This window comes from Lytechinus pictus, chromosome 5, assembly GCF_037042905.1.
Source record: "Lytechinus pictus isolate F3 Inbred chromosome 5, Lp3.0, whole genome shotgun sequence".
Taxonomy (NCBI): Eukaryota; Metazoa; Echinodermata; class Echinoidea; order Temnopleuroida; family Toxopneustidae; genus Lytechinus; species Lytechinus pictus.
The window spans coordinates 30120474-30140492 of NC_087249.1; positions in this window are offsets into that span (position 1 = coordinate 30120474).

The following is a 20019-nucleotide window of genomic DNA, read 5'->3' on the forward strand; positions in this document are numbered from 1 at the left end:
GAAATACATGAAGAAATCATTTTTTTGTAAGAAAAAGCATGAGAAATGGCAATATACTGCAGTATCATTGGTATTGGGTGAATAGGCTGAGGGTGGCATCTTAGAGCGGTATCATAATTGAAATCAAATTGTAGGCCATTTTCTATTGCAGAGTGTAGAGATCCATCAAATGTAGTATTTAGTGAAAAAAAAGTTTATAGAATTAAAAAAAATATTATTACCTTAAATGTTTTTTTTCATTTCTTGTAAATAAAAATAATAAGTCTACTTGTTTTTGAAAATAATTATATTCATATTTTTTTCAATTAGAAGAATATTTTTCAATTTTGATGTACTACAAATAATTTAGAGATAAGATTATGTAGTTGGATCTAAGTCATTACGAAGCAATGATGTCATAAAACCATTCGAAATAGTGTGCCTAATTTTTATCGAATAAACAGTTGAAATATTCAATGACAGTAAACGTACTACATTAAGCCGTTGCTTTGAACCTCTCTTTCATTAAAAATATGCTATGTCAACAAAATGCTAGAGCCATTAATTCTAAAAGTGTTGGCTTGTTTTAATGCCACCACGAGCACTTACTTTTATGAAATAAATAGTAAGAGGCATTGTCATTTCAATTTTCATTTCCATTGTCATTTTTGTATCAGAGGCCAACCGTGATAAACCTCAACTCATTCAACCTCAACCTCCAGGATATATTTTATACACGTATAGGCCTATTGTGAAGCTGCATCTGTATATTATACAGTGGCGTATGTCGGGTTTACCCTGTAAAATTGAAGGAGTCTATCTATCCGATGCTCCAGCGTCAAGAAAGGCAAACCAACGCTGCTCTCGAAATGCCATGACAATATCATTCCAATAACTCTCCTCTACCACATAACGCAAAGCGATTAGGAAACTTGTAGCAGAGTTACAGGGGACCGACTCGGAGGTTGTCGCGTTGCAGCCCTGCTTTACTTCCCTTTCTTCAATTCGATTCTATTTCTTTACCCCCTTCGCCTTCTTCGGGGCCCTTTTTCGACCCCCATTCACCCCTCTTCACACGTCCTGCCATCTGTCACGCCCCTAGAGTACGCCTTACCGATGAGGTCGAGACGCGTCTTGGACATAATTGGAATACTCGTGCCACATGCATTCATGGTTCTAGCCTCATTCTAACCCCATACAATCATTATTCCTCACTTGGTTACAATATTGTCTGAATGTTGTAATTTGTAAAACAGGTGAATAATGAATGGACGCTTTTGGGTTGAACAGTTGAAATGGGTCGAAACGTATGTGGGTTGAAGACGATACCTTGCTTTCGACAATCTCGTCCAAGGCATTCTCGGTCCACCGTGTCCACCATGTAAGAGGAGATTCGGGTGGATAGTTCTGAGGATAAACAAACATTCGTAATGTCATCCCTATTTGCAGTGACTCACATAATTTCCCAAATTCTCAACTACATGAATTCTCCTCCTACTCTTTTTATGTATCGTCTTCACCCACTTTTACAACTTACTCAAAATATAGACCTATACTTATCGATCTTAGATTTCCGAATTATATTACCCTCGTTTGCCGCACGTCCACCATTAATATTTTGACTGAATGTTATGAAGAACGAGAACTTACCCTGATTTTATGCGACGAGGCATGGTAAAGGTATTCAATAAGGAGATAAAGACATGTCCATGTTAACCTCTTAACGAGCGCAGAAATTTTTTTTTTTTAAATTTTGATGTTCGCTCGCTCTCTATGCTCGCTCACAAAATTGAAATCAAGAGCCCATGGAAAGTTTCATTGAGCTTCCCATAATAGGATTAAGTGGCGGCACCAAAGGGAGGGGGGGCATAGTGAGCATTTACATCATGCCCCCAGTTGGAACCCCCCCCCCTGGAAATTTTGAAAAATGAAGAAAAGTATTGTTTCTTGTCCACCTTTACCCGAACATTTATTTTGCCCTCCACTTGCCCCCGCTTTAAATATCCTGGCGCCGCCACTGTTAATAACTAGGCTACTTATCTATGACGGTATATCTCTCAAGAGGAGAGCCCCGCTTGAGAGTGTTATCATAATGTTTGGTATCATTCTACATCTGCAATATTAGTTGATACCTATAGTATATATGCCTAGCCAATTTGTGATGTGTGACCATAACATTCGATAATTACAACTTAGGAATTTCCCTTGAAGTGAGACTACACAGCTGAAGAAATTTAGATTTACTTCTGTATCTTGTTATAGATGAATACTGTGCAGGTATTTCAGGACTACAGCGAGCTAATGTTCAGTGAAAATATACGTTAAGGGTCTTTGGAGAATAGGAAGAATGTGTTCTTAAGATGTATAGAAAATAGTTTCTTAGCGTTGTTTACAGAGTCCACCCGAATCAGGGCTAGCATTCTTCTCTAACGGAGCCCGTGTAATCCCATGTGTTCAGTCTGTATTGAGATGCCCGATGGATTCTTTTTCATCACCAATGCCCAAAGACTTCATAATTTTGTTAATCATGATACGAAACTTTTTCATTGATATAGGGTTTTCGCCACCGAATGGTTGAAGGAATTCCAAATTCAGTTGACAAAATTACAAAAGAAATTGAATGAAAATTTACATTTTTTTTTGCATTTTTCAAAGAGGTAGGTCTCGTTAAAAACATCATTACTGACCAACGATTAATATCTGATATGCTTATATGAAAAAAAAAAGTTTGAAGCAACCTGCTATCTGTTATCTATCAATGTTTGACTCTGAAAGAAGTGCAAGAAACCCAGGGGAATACGGTTTAATTATATTTTATTTCATTGTCATTCATATCCACGAAAAGGAAACTGCTAAGCATAATTCTTTCAGCGGACTAGTATAGATGACAAAGTTCAGGAGAGTTGGGCAAGAGCTTCCCTGAGAAAGAGATATTGGGGATCCAGTTTTCATGACAACCAAGATGGCGCGTTTAAATCATCCTGCCCCGTTATGCTATGTGTTACAAAGTGCAGCTCAGAAGAACAGTTCGGACCAAGGGCCGAACTTGATGTGCTTTTTAAAGGTGAGGGTAACATTGCTAAAGGTCTGTCTGCTAATCACTTCGATCATGCCGAATGAAAAATAGGACCATATGTGAGGCCCTTGCCACCTAAGGTGCTCTGGGCGGAATCGTTCCTCCACATTGTAAATAATACCATCTCGATGAAGGAGCCAAGAATGAGGATGTCGTTTTTCATCGAAGATGTGTTTTTGAACATCTTCCAGCCTGGCATTGACGCTAAAGTGACAAAAGAGTATGGCTGCGTGATCAGTCTTTCTTTGTTCTTCTATAGAAAGATAGAAACTCCATTATTGACATGGTTCGTTTGAAAATGCTTCCGGTCCTTTTAGAATCCACCTGAAATGACAAAGGTCTTTAATTGGCCATTAACATTAGTAAGTTAGTGGTGCTGCTAAACTTGTAAAGTCCCCATCACACTTATTCCGAATCAAGCAGAATTGGCCGTTTTTAAGGACTAATGTTCGACCACCAGTTGGTCATTTAAATCTACTTCGAACACCGTTCGAAAATACCCCTCGAATGCTTTGAACATTACCAAAACCTTCGGGACGGCCAAAAGAAATGACAAAATATTTCGAATGCACTCAGAATGCAGTCAGAATATCTAGAATGCGCCTAGAATGTCCAAGAATGTAGCACAAATTATCAATCTGACTCCACTGCGGTTCAAAATTTCTAGATTTTGTGAATATTTTTTTCGTTCCAGCTTCTGCTTGATTCCTGCTGATTCCGAATAAGTGTGATGGGGGCTTAAATAAAATACTCTTCCCGGAGACCAATCAAGCGTTTTAATGTACCCCTTACAGAATGCAATTGACATTGATTAGTTACTAAGCCATGTTGCCATGGTAGTTACCAGGGGGGCGTTTCATGAAAGGACTTGTCAGACGTTTTATCCGACAAGTCCCATTTTATCCGACAGTTACCATAGTAACAGTACCTCTCAGCCAATCAACATCAGAGAAAGATGTCAGATCTGACAACTTGTCGGATGAAAATGTTGATGAAACACTCCCCAGGATGGCAAAGTTACAATTATCGTAGTATCTTTGTGAAACAGGCCCCTGATCCTTAATGAAAAACATGTTCATCATTACCCTTCCTTGTTTTCATTTGATTCCGTCCCCTTCCTCTTATTACTCAGTCTATTTCAATTCCTCCTTTTCATTTTCCGTTCGATTCTCCTCCTTTACGTCCTCTTACCATCATGTCCGCACGAAGCGTCATCAGTACAATCCAATCAGCAATATTACAAACGATTAATATAATGAAGTAATTTGATCGGTAAATTTTAACATCGTTATGATTAGACCAATAATCTAAACTAACATTCCAACACGAATATTAGTTGACCATCTTATATATCAAGTTATCGTAATTTGTTACCTGATGGCAAAAAGGTAAAATGTAGGCCTGTATATATATAGACATATGACTATTACAAAAATGAATATATATAGTTTTGTGCTGTAAGCCTTTCATACTGTGTTTGGTCACATTGGTTGGCACTTAAAAAGAAACAAATATCGTATTTTCTCTCTCTTTGTTATCGACCCATTCCTAAAATAATGAAAAGCGTTTCCCGATCTTTCTCTATATAGCTATTCATAACAACCATTCTTTATCATTTCATTTTATTTATCATAATAATGGAGAAGACAGACTGTGTCTTCTGCTGCCCATACACGTTTCGTCAGATGAAGAACATGTCTTTCAGGTGACGTCTAACCGTCGGTGATTATGAAGTTCAACCCGAGATCGGTATGTCTTTATCGTAATATCATCTCCTTCGAGACATTCATGAAAAATAAGTGTCCTTTTAGTGAAAAACAGCCAAATGTACAAGACACAGCTGTGTGTAAAATGATGGCTACCCGTCTGGTGTTTCGGTAAATCGGCGTTTCCTTGGAATGCGGTGATTTGTAGTTTCACAATGTTTTTGGTTTACAGGATGGCGCCTGTAGTAAATAATGTGTCACGTGATCAGACATAGAATGACCTATAGAGAGGAAGTAAGATAGAAGGCTTTCGTATGTCTTTAGGCCACCGCACACCTTACGACTGTTCGCGATCCGATTTTGGAACAAATCGCATTTTGCTCATTTTCTGAAAATATTAATGGAACATATCGTTTTATTTGAGGTTAAAATTAATTGAAAGAATACTAATACAACCATTTTGAAAGATTGCAAGCTTTTATTTTGGAGTAAAGGCCAAATTAGTTTCAAATCGTAGCCAATCGTACGACTGCTATGACGTCATTACGACTAGATATTAAAATCGCTTTTATTCTAAAAAGGGTGATAGCATAGTCACAGATTTGAACATAGGTATTCGTACGATGATTTAGAACATTACACATATTCCAAGTCTCAATATTAGCATCAAATTCTACTACATTTTATTCTGAAATCGGGTCGCAGACCAATCGTAAGGTGCGCGGTCGCCTTCAATATGTTTTGTTTTGTATTTTGAGGAAAAATGTTTCAGCTAACCTTGATGCATAAATTTTTACAAGTACATCGTGAGAATGTGTTCCATGTGCTTGATTTTATATGCACGTATCGGGCGTTGCATTTATTCATCTAAACTTTTGAATCATATTCGACATGTTTGAGAAAGCGTTTTTTTAAGATAGGATGGGAGAATTCCCGAGGGTTTATTGGCTCGGTCTTATTGCACGCCCGTCTTACTACAGGTTTTAAGTTTGAATCATTTAATATTTTTTATGCATTTTCAGATAATGTTTATTTTTCAAAGTGTACTTAGACAATTTCTTACTTTTGTTATTACTACTATTACTATTATTGTTACGAACGTATTTTTCTGTATATGTGTGTAAATTATGTAACAACACTAAATTTAGGGGCTAGCATTTGATACAAGCTTTGCTTTTTTCGGCAAGCCCCTTTGTTTTACTCTAAAATACAAAAATCATCTGATCTAGCTTATTTTTTTAATCATGTTTATTGTGTTTATCAAATTAATAATATAAATGATATTATTCTTTGTAATAAATGAAATGAAAAATTGAATGGAGAAGCCAAAGTCAAGTATGGAAACCTGTCTGCATCATAATTAATCATGTAGAATGCAGACGCACTGTCTTTCGCGAGCGACCATGAGAGATGGTCATGATGGTGATACAATCGATGAAGTACTTGACAAGCTTCTCTCATCTGCTCATTAAGACGATTAGGGCGACAGCGGCTTTCCATACCGAGTATTTTCTCCAATCAATGGCATTCGTTTTCAAACGGTGCCCACAATATTCCCGATACCTACTTTCCATACGAAATACCGACATTCAATGGCAATCTTCTTTCGCTTTTAACGACAGCTAACAACTTAATTAATGACGATAATTTATGAAACAGGGCTCCGGGAATAGTTAACCTCGTGATTGGCGAATGTTTGTTTAATAGTTGTCAAAGTATAACCTGGTGGCGTTCTTGGGGTTGCTCTATCACAATTGTCTAGTAGTATATGCATCAGAACAAACTTTAATCTAAAGCAAAATTAAGTGGCCTTTACACCACATTTTTCTTACTCATTACCCTTATTGACGTGGGAAACAATGGAAATTTGGATGGTGATAAAAGAAAACCAAAATTACAAGCTGTTTACAGTAGCCAACAGGTACCAAACATTTAGCTCGTAGACGGTAATTATGGAGTTATAAATTGCAATGTTGACGACGACAAACGAGTTTTGGCGGTCGTTGAGCCGACACATTAAGCGTAATTCTCGCGGTTAATTTGCCCATCAAGTCTGCGCAAAAACCCAAGGCACTAGCCTCATTCATAAACCCTGTAAACAAACTCATTAACAATATGGTAATAATGGGTCCATCTTAACCCATACTCCACCGGATGCTTTGGCTCAATTCCCAAGAGAAAGGTTAGGCAACCCCTGAAAATTCCGGTGTATAGACCAAGGATTTGTATCCTCGCCCGTCAATTTCAACCCCAATATTATTTGGCGCCATTTTGAAAGCGCCACTTCCCACCCTATATTCTGCTATCAGAATGCTCCATATTCCCCATATATTTCTTTTTTTAATGATCATCTTTCGTTTGATGATCAGCTTAAATTCAATCCCCGTGCCGCCGATCGTATCGTTTTCGATGCCATTCCAATGGTGATTATCGGTAGGTAAAAGGTGTTGCGATTTTCAGTATGTGGGAGGTTTTTTAATCGATACCGGAAGAGTAGCTGTCGTCTGCGTATTTCTAAAACCACACCTAGCACAATGATTGATGCATGACCACGTGATCTGACGACGAGACTAGTTTGATCGACTTTTATTGTAATAATCCTATCGCCGATCAAAACCGGCTATAAATTCTTGGAGAACATAAGTCGGGAGTGATTAAAAACATGTAACAGTCGTCAGCATATTCCTAAGATGACACTGATAACTTACGACAATTGGCTCATGGATTATCAAGTGACTATTAATGTTTAATCATCTTTTTCTTGACATAAGCTTCTAAAATGATGAAGCGTCGATCTACTTTATCAGGTGATGCTTTGTGAAGTGGGCGTCAGACAATCCGTAGGAAAAAGATTAATAACGCAGTGAATTGCGTTGTTTCATAAATCAAACTTAATTAACAATTTATAAATGATGATAGTGGCATTTCTTGTTTGCAAGATATTTTATATATATCCATCGGTCATTAGCTAGGCATGTTAGATAGAGCAACAATCGTTTTTGGCATATTTACTCGGTTTTAAGACATTTTCTAAACTTCCGTTCGTTCCTGAAGTAATGTATTTGTCCAGGCTATTTCTACACCTGACAATGTAGAAAAGTGGCGCCCTCCATTAAGTTAAGTTGAATTCAGTATCCTTCGAATTATCATAAAATATTATTGAATTCCATTTTGTTGTTCCTGTGTCGTCGGTGTTTCATTTATGAATTTCTCATTTCATTTCTCATGTCCCTCCCACTTCGCCTTTCACTATTTCAACTCCCCTAAACTTCATCATCACATCCCGCTTGTAATAAAATTTTTGATTGGCAAACATCGACTAGTTTTCTTCTCTGACTACAGGTGTTGATATCTATTAACATGTTGGATTATTGACACGATGCTAATATACTCAACACGCCACTATTCGCCCCCTCTCTCTTCGCTACTATTTGTTTCGTACCAACTCGCGGTACTCGAAATATGTAGACATAATCTTATTCGACAAATAGAATTATGACGGTTGCTATCAAAGCAGAAACGTGATAAATTCATAAAGTAAAGTGTGATAAGAAGGAGATGAATTGACCTTTTAACATTGATTTCCCCTGCTTATTATTCTTCATTATTTTCATCACAAATATCGGATCGGTGATGTGGTATATGAGTCCGTAATCACGATTTTCGTGACTATTGCTCAGGTAGAAATATTGCAGTCAATCTTTTATTTAATGGGCGAGGAGGGGGATCATAACGAAATAAAATATGAAATGGACAATCGGATAGTCGGTGTCTCGGACACTCAAAGCTATTTGTCTCCATAGTGGCTCAGTATTTAGATGTGTGCCTCTTGAACGTAAGGTTCATGGTTCGATCCCCGACCGAGTCATACTGAAAAAAAATGTTGCATTCTGCCGTGACTTGTCGGCTTCCCAGGCGCTCGACCCATATGATTATTATAACATGAATAATGAAAAAATAATCAGGCCCGACCATGAGGTATTCAGATTATGATAACCAAAATAATGATATAAGAAATGAACTTCTTAAATGCGTGTTTGTGAATTTCGAGCAGAATGTAATGAATGCAGGAACAGTTGTCGAAGAGAAATGTTTCTTCCGAACAATCCAAGAGATAGATTAGTTACTATGGGAACGGGACTGATCTTCAGACCTCCTTGGGTGCAGCGTAATGAGTGCTGTGATAGGATGACACGGACGCCAGAACTCCCCCGTGAGTAGACCACCGATGAGAGGTATACAATCAACCCCCTTCCTCCAGCTCTTAAACCTCATCAGTGGCGGATCAAGGGGGCGAGTTGATCAGGGCATCCCTTCTTTTCGATGGGGCTGTTGCCTCTACTGTTGGTGTTGTTGTTAACTATCTGATTGTTTTGTTTTGCGTTTGTTTTTGCTTACCAGTACTTTACTTTGAGATTTTCAACATCTTCTTTTGAAAAGCAGGAAGACCCGATGTTTACCCCACCCTTTCCCGTCTCCACCCTCCACCGTCCTCATCTCCCCCTCTCACTCCTTTTTTCTTTCTCTCTTACTCTCTCCTAACTTCCTCGCTCTCTCTCTCTTTCTTTCTTTCTTTAGTTTACCTTGTTCCTTTCTTACAAGCAACTACTTGAAACTGATAGTGTAAAGCTATATGTTTACAAGATGGATGAACAATATCCCTATACAAATGCCTTTGAATCAAGAGAGAGTCAAATAGTAAAGTAACCGAAAATTGCCCTAACATCGCACATATCCATCTTCTAGATTATACAAACCCGACTCTTTCTTGCTGTACTATACTTCAAATTCACAGCCCTTGGTTTGACGTTTGCTAGTTCACACGGACCTTCCACCGAGACCACCGGGCTCTTCTCTTCACGAATTTAAGAAGCATTTAAGGAGATAATAAAGCAAAATCTGAATTTAATTTGAATGGTATTTACAAGCTTAAAGATACAAGATCCAGCTTAATAGATCCATTTGTGAGGCTAGTGTCCGATCGGTAATATCGTGTATATGTTAATGGTACAATTACCTCCAATTTGTAAAACCAGCACGCCATTTAACATATTTGGGGGTTCCAAAAGTAGGATAAATTACCAGATTATTGGATAGAATTCGAGGCAAAACTGGACACGTTAACCCCGCAAACATAATTGCCCTCTTTTTCAATGATGTAAATGGGTATGTCATTCACCTTTATAAAGTCGTGTAAGAAATGAGAGAGTAAAGTATTCTTTAAAGATTTAGCTTCAGATTAAAAAAAAAACAATCGCATTCATACCGAGGTTGATATAGACCCTCAAACAAGGTAAAATCTATTACATGTTATGTAGGAAAAACAATGTGTTCGTCTGTTTTGTTTTAATTGTAACTTTCTTTGCAACCCTTCCTTTAATAATAAAAGAAGGGTGAATGACCTGTGATTACACTTAATGCAAATGTTTGGCTGGCATGACATAAATACAAACTAGTCACATGGTAATACTATTGTCCCATTACCTCCGATTGTACTCAAAATAGATATATCTGTTGGATTACAAGGATCAGTAGAGTAATGAGCCAAAGTTTTAATCTAAGATTTTTTTCCTTTCGTACAAAGATATTATTTCGAATATTATATCATATTTCACCCTTTTCCCTTTCCTTTTCTCCCATTATTTTTCTCGGTCGTGAAACTCTCTTGGACACCATGGCCCCACGTTTTCCATATGCAACGCCAATGACATGGATGTAAAACCCAATTGGCTTGAGTAGGAAACAATTCTAGTAAAACTTAAGAATTTTTCGAGAACGTTGGTACGGCAGCCTGCCACCTATTCCCATCTGATCAAATTATCTTACTAGCGTCGAGTCAATTACGACTGGGATAGAGATAGATGGTACCCAAGTGATCGAAAAATGTAGTCAGATCTGGCTAGATCGATCAGAGTGATCAGGTTAACATCCATGATTGAATGTTGAATGTGAAGGGTAGGAATATGCAGATCTTGTTTCTAATTCACTTTGGGTCGAATTGTGAAATTGAAAGTGGGAACATTTTTAAAGGACTGGTCATGCTGGTAGAGGGGTAAAGGTGAATAAGCCAGGGGGTTTCAAGGGGGGCAGTGAGGTTATACCAGTCACCGAACGCTCCCATGCTGTTACCCCCCATTTCTGATCTCAACATCAAATTTAAAAGTGTTTCCATTCAATAAAATTCTATATATAGTTCAGATCGTTACTTTAATAGTAAGATCGTGGAGGCAAGATGAATATTATTTCATAGATTTCAAATGACTTAATACAACTCTCCTCTTTCAGAGATTTAGTGTACAACCTTATTTACGAGTGCAAAAGTGTATTAGCTTTTATGTTTGTAACAGTCGTTGAAATGATGTTATGCGTCTATATTCGTTGGAGAGAAATTAAATGTAATCCTGTCTTTTTATTAGGTGATCTCGAAGGTAAATTGCCAATTCGTCAACTGCCAACTCGTCCACTCACCACATGGTCTACCTTAATAATGGTCTAATGCCATTCTGTCCATCAACATTTCGTCCAACAACCATTTGGTCAATTAACCATTTATAGGTCCAATCCTCACTTCGTCTAATCGCCAGTTCATCTATGACCATTTCGTCTAATAACCAGTTGGTCTAATACCCATCTTCTTTTCACTCATTTCGCCCAATTAACACTTATCCAATTAGACCAAATGGTTTATGGACAAATGAATATTGGACCAACTGGTCATTAGACGAAATGGTGAGTGGACAAATTGGCAATTAGACCATGTGGAAATTGGACGAACTGATGGTAGACCAAATGATAGTAGACAAGTTGGCAATTGGACGAATTGGCATTGGACAAAATGAAAATAAATCATCTCGAAGTGTGAAGAACTATTGCTACCCACCCGTCTTCCCCGTTATAAGCTTTCAGGAGTTCAGTGCACTCTTAAAATGTTGGGAAACATGCTGTCCACACAACAATTGATTTAAAAAATCTATCCAGCTTTTGGTTATTTTCAACCAATACAGTGTAGTTTTCACCCAAAGCACACAATTATTGGTTTAAAACTACCCAGAATTTGATAAAGTTTTAACCGATTATTGTGGGGACAGTATGTTGCCCAACATTTTTAAGAGTGTGAGGACTGCAGAATACTAAAAAAATAGATAATCGAAAATATCACACCGCCATCCTTATTAACTGAACAAATTTTCTCAACAGAATTGTATTTTGAACAATATGGTACATAATTCCTCACAGCTAACTTGTACAAGTATATTATAATAGTGTTAGAAGTTTGCGTGGTGCGTGTATGCTGGAGGTAATTCCGATGAACTTGGCTCCGAACGAATTAGAACGTAAACAACTTTTGGCTTGCCCGGCCAGTTTAAGGTCATGCATGTTATGCCCCTAATGGGTCTTCGTAAGCCGGAATCAGCGCAATCTGAAGTCTATTATCATCATCGACTTCTTAAGATATGCCTGCAAGGGACTTTTGAGACGTTAAAGCCCACTTTGATGTTCCGTTCTTGTTCCCTTTGTCAAAAAAGTTTCTTTGTCAAATTTTGTATATTTCAAACTCCTACAATTTTTTTTTTTTTTTGCTTTGATAAAATTAGAAATATAGATTTTTTCCATACGTTATTCATTTTCATTAGCCACCGACGGCGATTATTGATTATGAAATAAAAGAAAATTCCTTGTCTGTACACTATAACAGATTATAATCTGTTATAATCAATGCTGCCGAATGTAAAATATCAAATGACTTTGTAGTATATTTTGTCGGTAATGAATGAATAAGAAATTTAATTTCAGTTCAATTTCACTAAACCTCATCTTTTGAAGGAGCAGTAGGCCTATGTATTTTGCCTTAAAAACAACATTAGCATTTTGCTAGTGCTACTGTGCTATGAATAACCGTACACACTGAAGACGCTGCCGTTGAAAATACGTTTCCCAATACCTATCCTTCATTCGAAAAGTGATCCAATTTCTTTCTCCTATCTATGATAATTATTTAATTATGATAATTAAATATTACAAAGTGAAACATTGTCTTGGCATGACCATCAATCCTCTGATGATGTTCCTATCATGACGTCATAGTGCTCCCAAAGCTAGATTTCATTGACAACTTCAATGGCGCCAACTATAAAGTCACGCTGGTAAATGATTCTACTACAAACGTGGACACTACGATATTTCACTGTTAGACAATATTGTGTGTAATACTCGTCAGACGATATACTGCCTAGATGCAAGGAGGAGATCACCATTTGTGAGTAGATGCCTTTAACTTTGACTTCTTTCTGTCAATCTATCTGCCAAGAGAATTGACCTTTACTGGAGGGCTTGATATTGAGATGAACTATTTTTCTCATGCTTTTCGCTTTGAGCACTTCCTGTGAACTTGAATGCATCTTTTTTCTGCTAAATAATGGAAGATTTGGTATATGCGTAATCTACAGATATTTAAAGTGGTTCCAAGAAGTACTTTTGTTCTATTCAATAATTTCAGTTGATACTTTTTTAAAATTCCTCAATGCATCATAACCAACTTAATTCTAAGCTAACTCCAGGACAAGGACGCCATAACTATGTTTTTGGTATAGTTGGGAAGTATATGACATGTATCATGCACAGAGTTTGATTTTTTTTATTTTGCCAAATTCCTTTTTGACAGATGTTTCAGCACGAATGGGCAGAACAAATCTTAGAAAACATATCAGGAAAGACGATTTATATTTTCATGAGAAGAGCATGAGTCGACTTTGTCATCATGAATGAAGAGTGATGAAATGCCTCAAAATGTCACTGGGATATTATAATTTTTGAAAGTATCGCTTTTTGGATATAATCGTCAGAGGTGGGTTTCAGGATTGTATTGATTTGTCTTGAGATGAAAAAGGGTGGTATAAACGTTCATCTTAGACTGGGTCAACACTGTTGATGTTAGTTTGCAGTATTGGAATGATGGAAAGTATACTTTATTCTATGATTTGGGATACTTTTGATTTTTCTTTTCCCATATATTTTCTCCAATCTGTTTGTACTCATTCCAATTTGTGAATTAACTCTATCTGAAATACATTTTATGGGCAGGTAGATATTGATAGCATCCTTCAAACACAGACCTCGTTTTGAACCTCGGACTTTCTTCTTCTGCTGGGATGCATTATGCAACCATCATTTCCCCCATTAAAGTAATTGGTTAACATTGGTTTGACTTTAAAAAATCTGAGCTAGAAGGTCACACTTGTCACCTGTGTCTGTGATATGTTACAAAAATGAAGCCCAGAAAAAATTGCGTTCGAAAATAATTATTTAGTGCTTCAAAAATTGAAATATAAAGTGACCGAAAACACCATCTTAATTTCATCCCATACACTTATGTGTACTATTTAAGCGTCTATAAGACACCTATTTACAAAATCGGGGTTTGCCTTGTAGTTTTAGCTTTTCATTCTCAATAATGGTTGTTTTCAGGGTTTATTATTTCTAATACATGCACTTGTACACATGTTTCATCTTGGTTTGAGAATTGTTTTAATCGGCTGCTCACAAAGTTAAACAATACCTTTAAACTTCTCAATACTCCTATAGTCATGATAGTCTTGGCGAATTCTAATTCTGACATCACGACCTGGGCTTTCTAGGCGGTCTCAACCAGCTAAATGGGTCATCGGTTTGTTGGTCCCACCTCGGGCCTCAACTAATGGCCCCTGACACCCTCTGTGGGTGCCCCGGGACCCTCCCAACCATCCAATCCCTACCTTTTCCATCTTCCTCCAGCCACCAAGGAGGACGCGGGGTGATATTTCTTTGTTATTTACTGATGAACGAGAGAAGAAGGGAAAATTTCGTTCCGGAAGGGTTGGTGGTTTCGCTCAATGCCAAAATTTTGGCATATTATTCCTTTCAAGCAAGATTTCATTTTCAACGTCAACGTTCTTTTGGTAGAAGAGATGACTGATGAACACATCGATGTAGAATCGAGGCTGAAGGGTAACCTTAATCGTCTAGAACAAGGAGTTAATGATGTGTGTTTGGCTTTTTCACGATTATACTTTGGCACTATATGAATGAAAGAGGCTGATTTTAGGGGACTTTGATGAATTCGTGAGGGAGATTGGTGTAGAAACAAGTTCATAAGTGTTCAAGAAGGCTTATGCTTTTTTGATACAATTTTCTTGAGTTGTACTATTTTCTGCATATTTTCTTCTCTCCCTCTTCTCCCTTTCTTTCTTTCTTTCTTTCTTTCTTTCTTTCTTTCTTTCTTTCTTTCTTTCTTTCTTTCTTTCTTTCTTTCTTTCTTTCTTTCTTTCTTTCTTTCTTTCTTTCTTTCTTTCTTTCTTTCTTTCTTTCTTTCTTTCTTTCTTTCTTTCTTTCTTTCTTTCTTTCTTTCTTTCTTTCTTTCTTTCTTTCTTTCTTTCTTTCTTTCTTTCTCTCCCCCTCTCTCTCTCGTTTTTATATATCTTCTTCTCTGTCTATCTCTCATAAGAAACTATCTCCCCTTCTATATTTCTCTCTCTCTCACCCGTCTCTCCTTCTTTTCAAAAGTATTTTACTCACCGACTAACCTTCTCTTATTAATCTCTACCTATCTATTATGATTAATCATGTTAATGTTTCTCGGTACATATTATCCTACATATTTCTGTTTTATCTACTTTCTGATATATCATTTCACTAAAAATACATTCAACTGCCACTTCCACTGGTCATGCATTGTATATTAAACTCAAAATATTTTTATTTAAGGCCGATTCAAATTTCTGGGCTATAGAGCAGTTCAAATGAAATACAATAATCATTATTTTTGTTGTCAGATGAGGGTCAAGAGAGCATCTTTCTCGACCTCATTGGCATATCTATTTCAATCTTTTGAGGGTTTACAAGGGGCTTCCAAAATCTGAAACATTTTTTTTTCATGTGAAACTAGAATCCTTCACCATATTTTTTAAAGACCTTGAAAACTATCAAAATATTTCCTGGCTCCTCCTTCTCTTGATCTACTTGTTGAGATCTTCCAGATCCCAGCATTATTGTTATCTGGATACTGTCACAGTGTTTGTCACAGGGGCGGCGCTATGGGGGGGGGGGGGTGCAGCGACCGCCCCAGTGATTTATCAAGTCGTGGTATCAAGAAGAAAAAGTAGAAAGAGAAGAAATGGGAAGAGAGAAGAAAGAAAGACATCATAAAGAGAGATATTCGTTGTATAAAATACTCCGAATTTTTCCCGCTAATTGATCGTGGGCCCGGCAGCCACTGTGCAGTGCCAGATCGACGAGGCTCTATCTATTCCTCCCTCCATGCTCTATCCCTTGAAATGTTGACCGCCAAACGGGTATCAGTAACTCCCATCTTTTAACGTATTTTGGTCTGACGCGGCCAGGACTTGAACTCCCGACCTCCAGGTTATGAGACGGACGCTCAACCAACTGAGCCAACACACCAGTTATAACGCTATGTAACTCTCTGAAATTCAATTGAGAAGAAAAATAGTTCGTTTTTGCCCCCACCCCCCCCCCGAATCAAAATACCCTGGCGTCGCCCCTCATTAGCCATGACTCTCGGATTATAGATACCATGAATTCTGATATTATCATGGTAAAGATTGACTTCTTTGAAATCGCCAAATCCACACAGACCACCAAATAACTGTTGTTTATTTCTCCCGTACACATTTCAACGACACAAGGAGCTCTGTCATTATTGACCATTAAAGGTGATTTATGATGATTTTAATAACAAATATATATCCATTCGACGTCGGAAATGATTTAACTGAAACCCAGAAATGATCTACTTTTTTCATAGAAGGCATCGCTGGTCTTAATTTGCAAAGTTACCATCAAAAAGGCCGTTTCAACAACAGTCAAAATCGAGATATATATGATTCATATGGGATTAAAAAAGAAAATTCTTTTTAGCAAAATGGATTTGCCCTTATTCATTCTTCTTTAGCTTGAAAAGAACTTAATTCAAACAGCCTTGTTTCCAATAGTCTAATTGATTCAATGAGATCACGCTAGACCACTTTGAAGTACTTGGGGAAACATAAACGTGAGAGACGGTAAAGGATCGATACATAAACGGAGGTCAACGTTGCTGGTGTCTCCACTAGCTTCATTTTCAGTTTTATCAGGATTTTGCAGGGAACAAAATAAGGAGAAGACCCGGGGAGAAAAAACGTGTGACGTTTGATTTATGGGGTAATCATTGCCTGTCTGGATTTCAATGAACGTCTATTGAGAAGCAAACACAATTCGACTCATCTTGTCTTTGTTTTAACTCCCGAGGGACTGTACAAGGACACTAATAATTAGCCTTAAGAATTTATAGTTGTACTGTTGTCGTCACTCTCTATTCTGTAATGAAGACACCGCGGACACACATTCGTTAGTACAAGCGAAAAACCTATCATTCATATTCAATCACCTGTACAAGTGTTAAAGAAGAATACCGAATGTCCAGCTGCCCGCCTACATATTCACCTCAAACGCAACAAACAAATTATATAGGGCCTATTCCTAAAATCTGGACAATGACTAGCTGTTTATAATGCTTATATAGAGAAGTTGAGAGCGAGGATAAAAAAAAAATGAGGGTTCGTTCCTAAAAGGGCGTATCGAAACAGACTGTAATTTGTGTTCTTATTATTAAGTCACATATCTGACAATTAATTTCAATTAAAATCTAGACACCCTACGTCCGACAGTTCTCTATCTATTCAAGAGTACTGGACGAAGGCCCCGTTGTTAATGGTCGTGTTTTCCCGAAGAAGAAGAATTAAATAGGCAAATACTTTTTAACTAACGAAATCAAACAACACCCCCTGATTAATTCTTTCCTCACCCTGATTTCATGAAGGAAATCTTAAAACCTACATCCTGCTTGTTGATAAAAATGTGCTGTCTTATTCTCATTTACAAGAAAAAAGATATATAATTGGTGGATGGTCACAAATGTAGTGCTTTGGGAAATGATAAATATAGCATAAAATGATTCGGAGATGTAACGATTCGAAACTGTTTTTTACTTCTATGTATTACTTATTTATGTTTCATGCCACATAGTCAGGATAAAACAATAAAAGGGACAATAATAAAAAAAAATAGCCTTTTATAACAATACAGTCTTCTATCACAATTGTTGCATACCCCCCCCCCTCTCTCTCTCTCCCTCCTGCGTCAGAACAGAGAAGTTACAATTACATCAGAAAACCGTTAACAATAATTGAAAAAGGAAATTAAATCAGCAAGCTGGAAACCAATAATGATATCAATAGTCCGGATATTAGGTATAGTTCCAGTTAAAACGAATAATACAATCTTTCACTAATGCCAGACAACTTTTGAAAACGGAAAGGGTAACAATATCCAACATTATTCCAGGATATTGAAAACACATCTTCTTTAAATTAGAAGCATGTCTATTTACTGTTGAGAGCTTGTTGAGAAGTTAACATGTTCAGTTCTCGCGTTTCGGAAACTGTCATCGTTCAATACTGGAACTCATACCGACATGAAGCTGATATTATTCGTGGATGTTGTAAGATTTAACTTCTGCAATACTTGGGATATTGTTTTTCCCTGAGTAAAGACACTGATCACTGGATATGGGTCGCTCGACGGTACAGACCCCCTCGGTTTAGGGGAATATGTCGTTTGGGGAATGAATATTGTGGATTTGGGCTTGCGATGATAGACGGAGTTACGGAGCATTATTTCCTCAGCGTCAGTTCTACTAGTTCAAGGCGAAGAGAGATAAAGTTTTGACTTATAAATACGAATATTTTCAATATTTTTTTGTATAATCATGGTTTTAGATCGAAGGTAGAAAGAGAAATCAAATAAACGTGTCCCAAAATGTATATTTTGTAAACTCGCCTTAAATGATTGAGTTAAGCTTCTAAACATTACCCCTTGCATGCAAATCTGTCGGGCTTAAATAGGTAAGGCCTAAAGAATCCATGAAAAATCGAAGCACGCTATTTCGTTCTAAATTATTGAACACTTCCATCGTGCATTGTGTTATTTTGAAGGAAAAAAGGAGAAAAGGTTCAGAAAAGTATGACTTGAGTTGAAGGTTGTTTTATGATACCAGTTTGCACCGGTGCAGTGGTTGACGAAATTCAATCGGGCTCTGTTTTTATAACGTTGCCAACTCCCCAGATGGGGTCCGCTAATAGAATGAAAACAGGACAGGTTTGAGACGCACTTGCAAACACGATTTGATCTAATGAAATCAATCAAGGGTTGGGTAAATCCTAAACAACGATGCATAAATAGCCGGCTTTTGCAACTCTACCCGAGCGAAATGGCATTGTAATTGGTCGGGTGAGTGTCGGGAGACCTTTCATGGGGAGGCTTGGAATGAGACCGGAATGTCTTCAGGTGTAAAGTGATGTAGAGAGATGCTGGTCTTGTCTTGGTATGATGATGGAGGTGGAAAGGAGGATCCTCCATTCAAAAGTAAGAAATTACGAACACCCTTTGAGTTACTTGGTAACCTCTATTTTATTCCTTAAACACAAATCAGAAAGTAAAAAGCGTAAAAGCATTACTATAAACTATAATGATGGCAATATTAACGATAGTGATAAATGATCTTGACAGTGATGATATCCTTAATGATGATGAGTGATTTGAAGGAGAATTCACGAGAGAAATATCTGAATGAAATAGAAATGGCTAGAAATGGACGAATTGGACGGTAGCTGTATGAAAATATTGGCAAGTCGACAGGCAACATATTTGAGCATATTTGACCCCCAAGGCCAAAACTGTTGCACTTTTCACCATTCCGTTACCATGGTAACCACATCCGTTCAAGGATGCGGGAGGAGAAGAAAGAAGGGGGTGGGGTCATCTGAAAGAGGACTCACTTCAGATCCGCGAAGGGAACGTTCAAGGGTAACATATAGCCGATTGATCACCGTGATTACGAAACGAATGCGTGTAATTCGATGTAAATGGTTGACATGGTCGAGGGCGAGCACCGCCAGATGGACTCGAGAATAGCACCTGATGAAAGATGGGCAAAGCGTGGAGATGTGGAAAGAGAAGAGACAGAGGGATGGAGGAGTCGAGGGGAGGGAGAGAGATAGAGATGGAGAGCGGGAAAGTAGAGAGAGAGGGGGAGGGGGAGGGAGGAAAGATCGAAGGGAGAGGGGTAGGGATGGAGTGAGAGAAAGAGAGGGGGAGAGAGGGGGGATAAGGAGAAGGAAGCAATAAGTATTCGGAGAGAGGTGGATGATCATGCCGGGGGTGAGT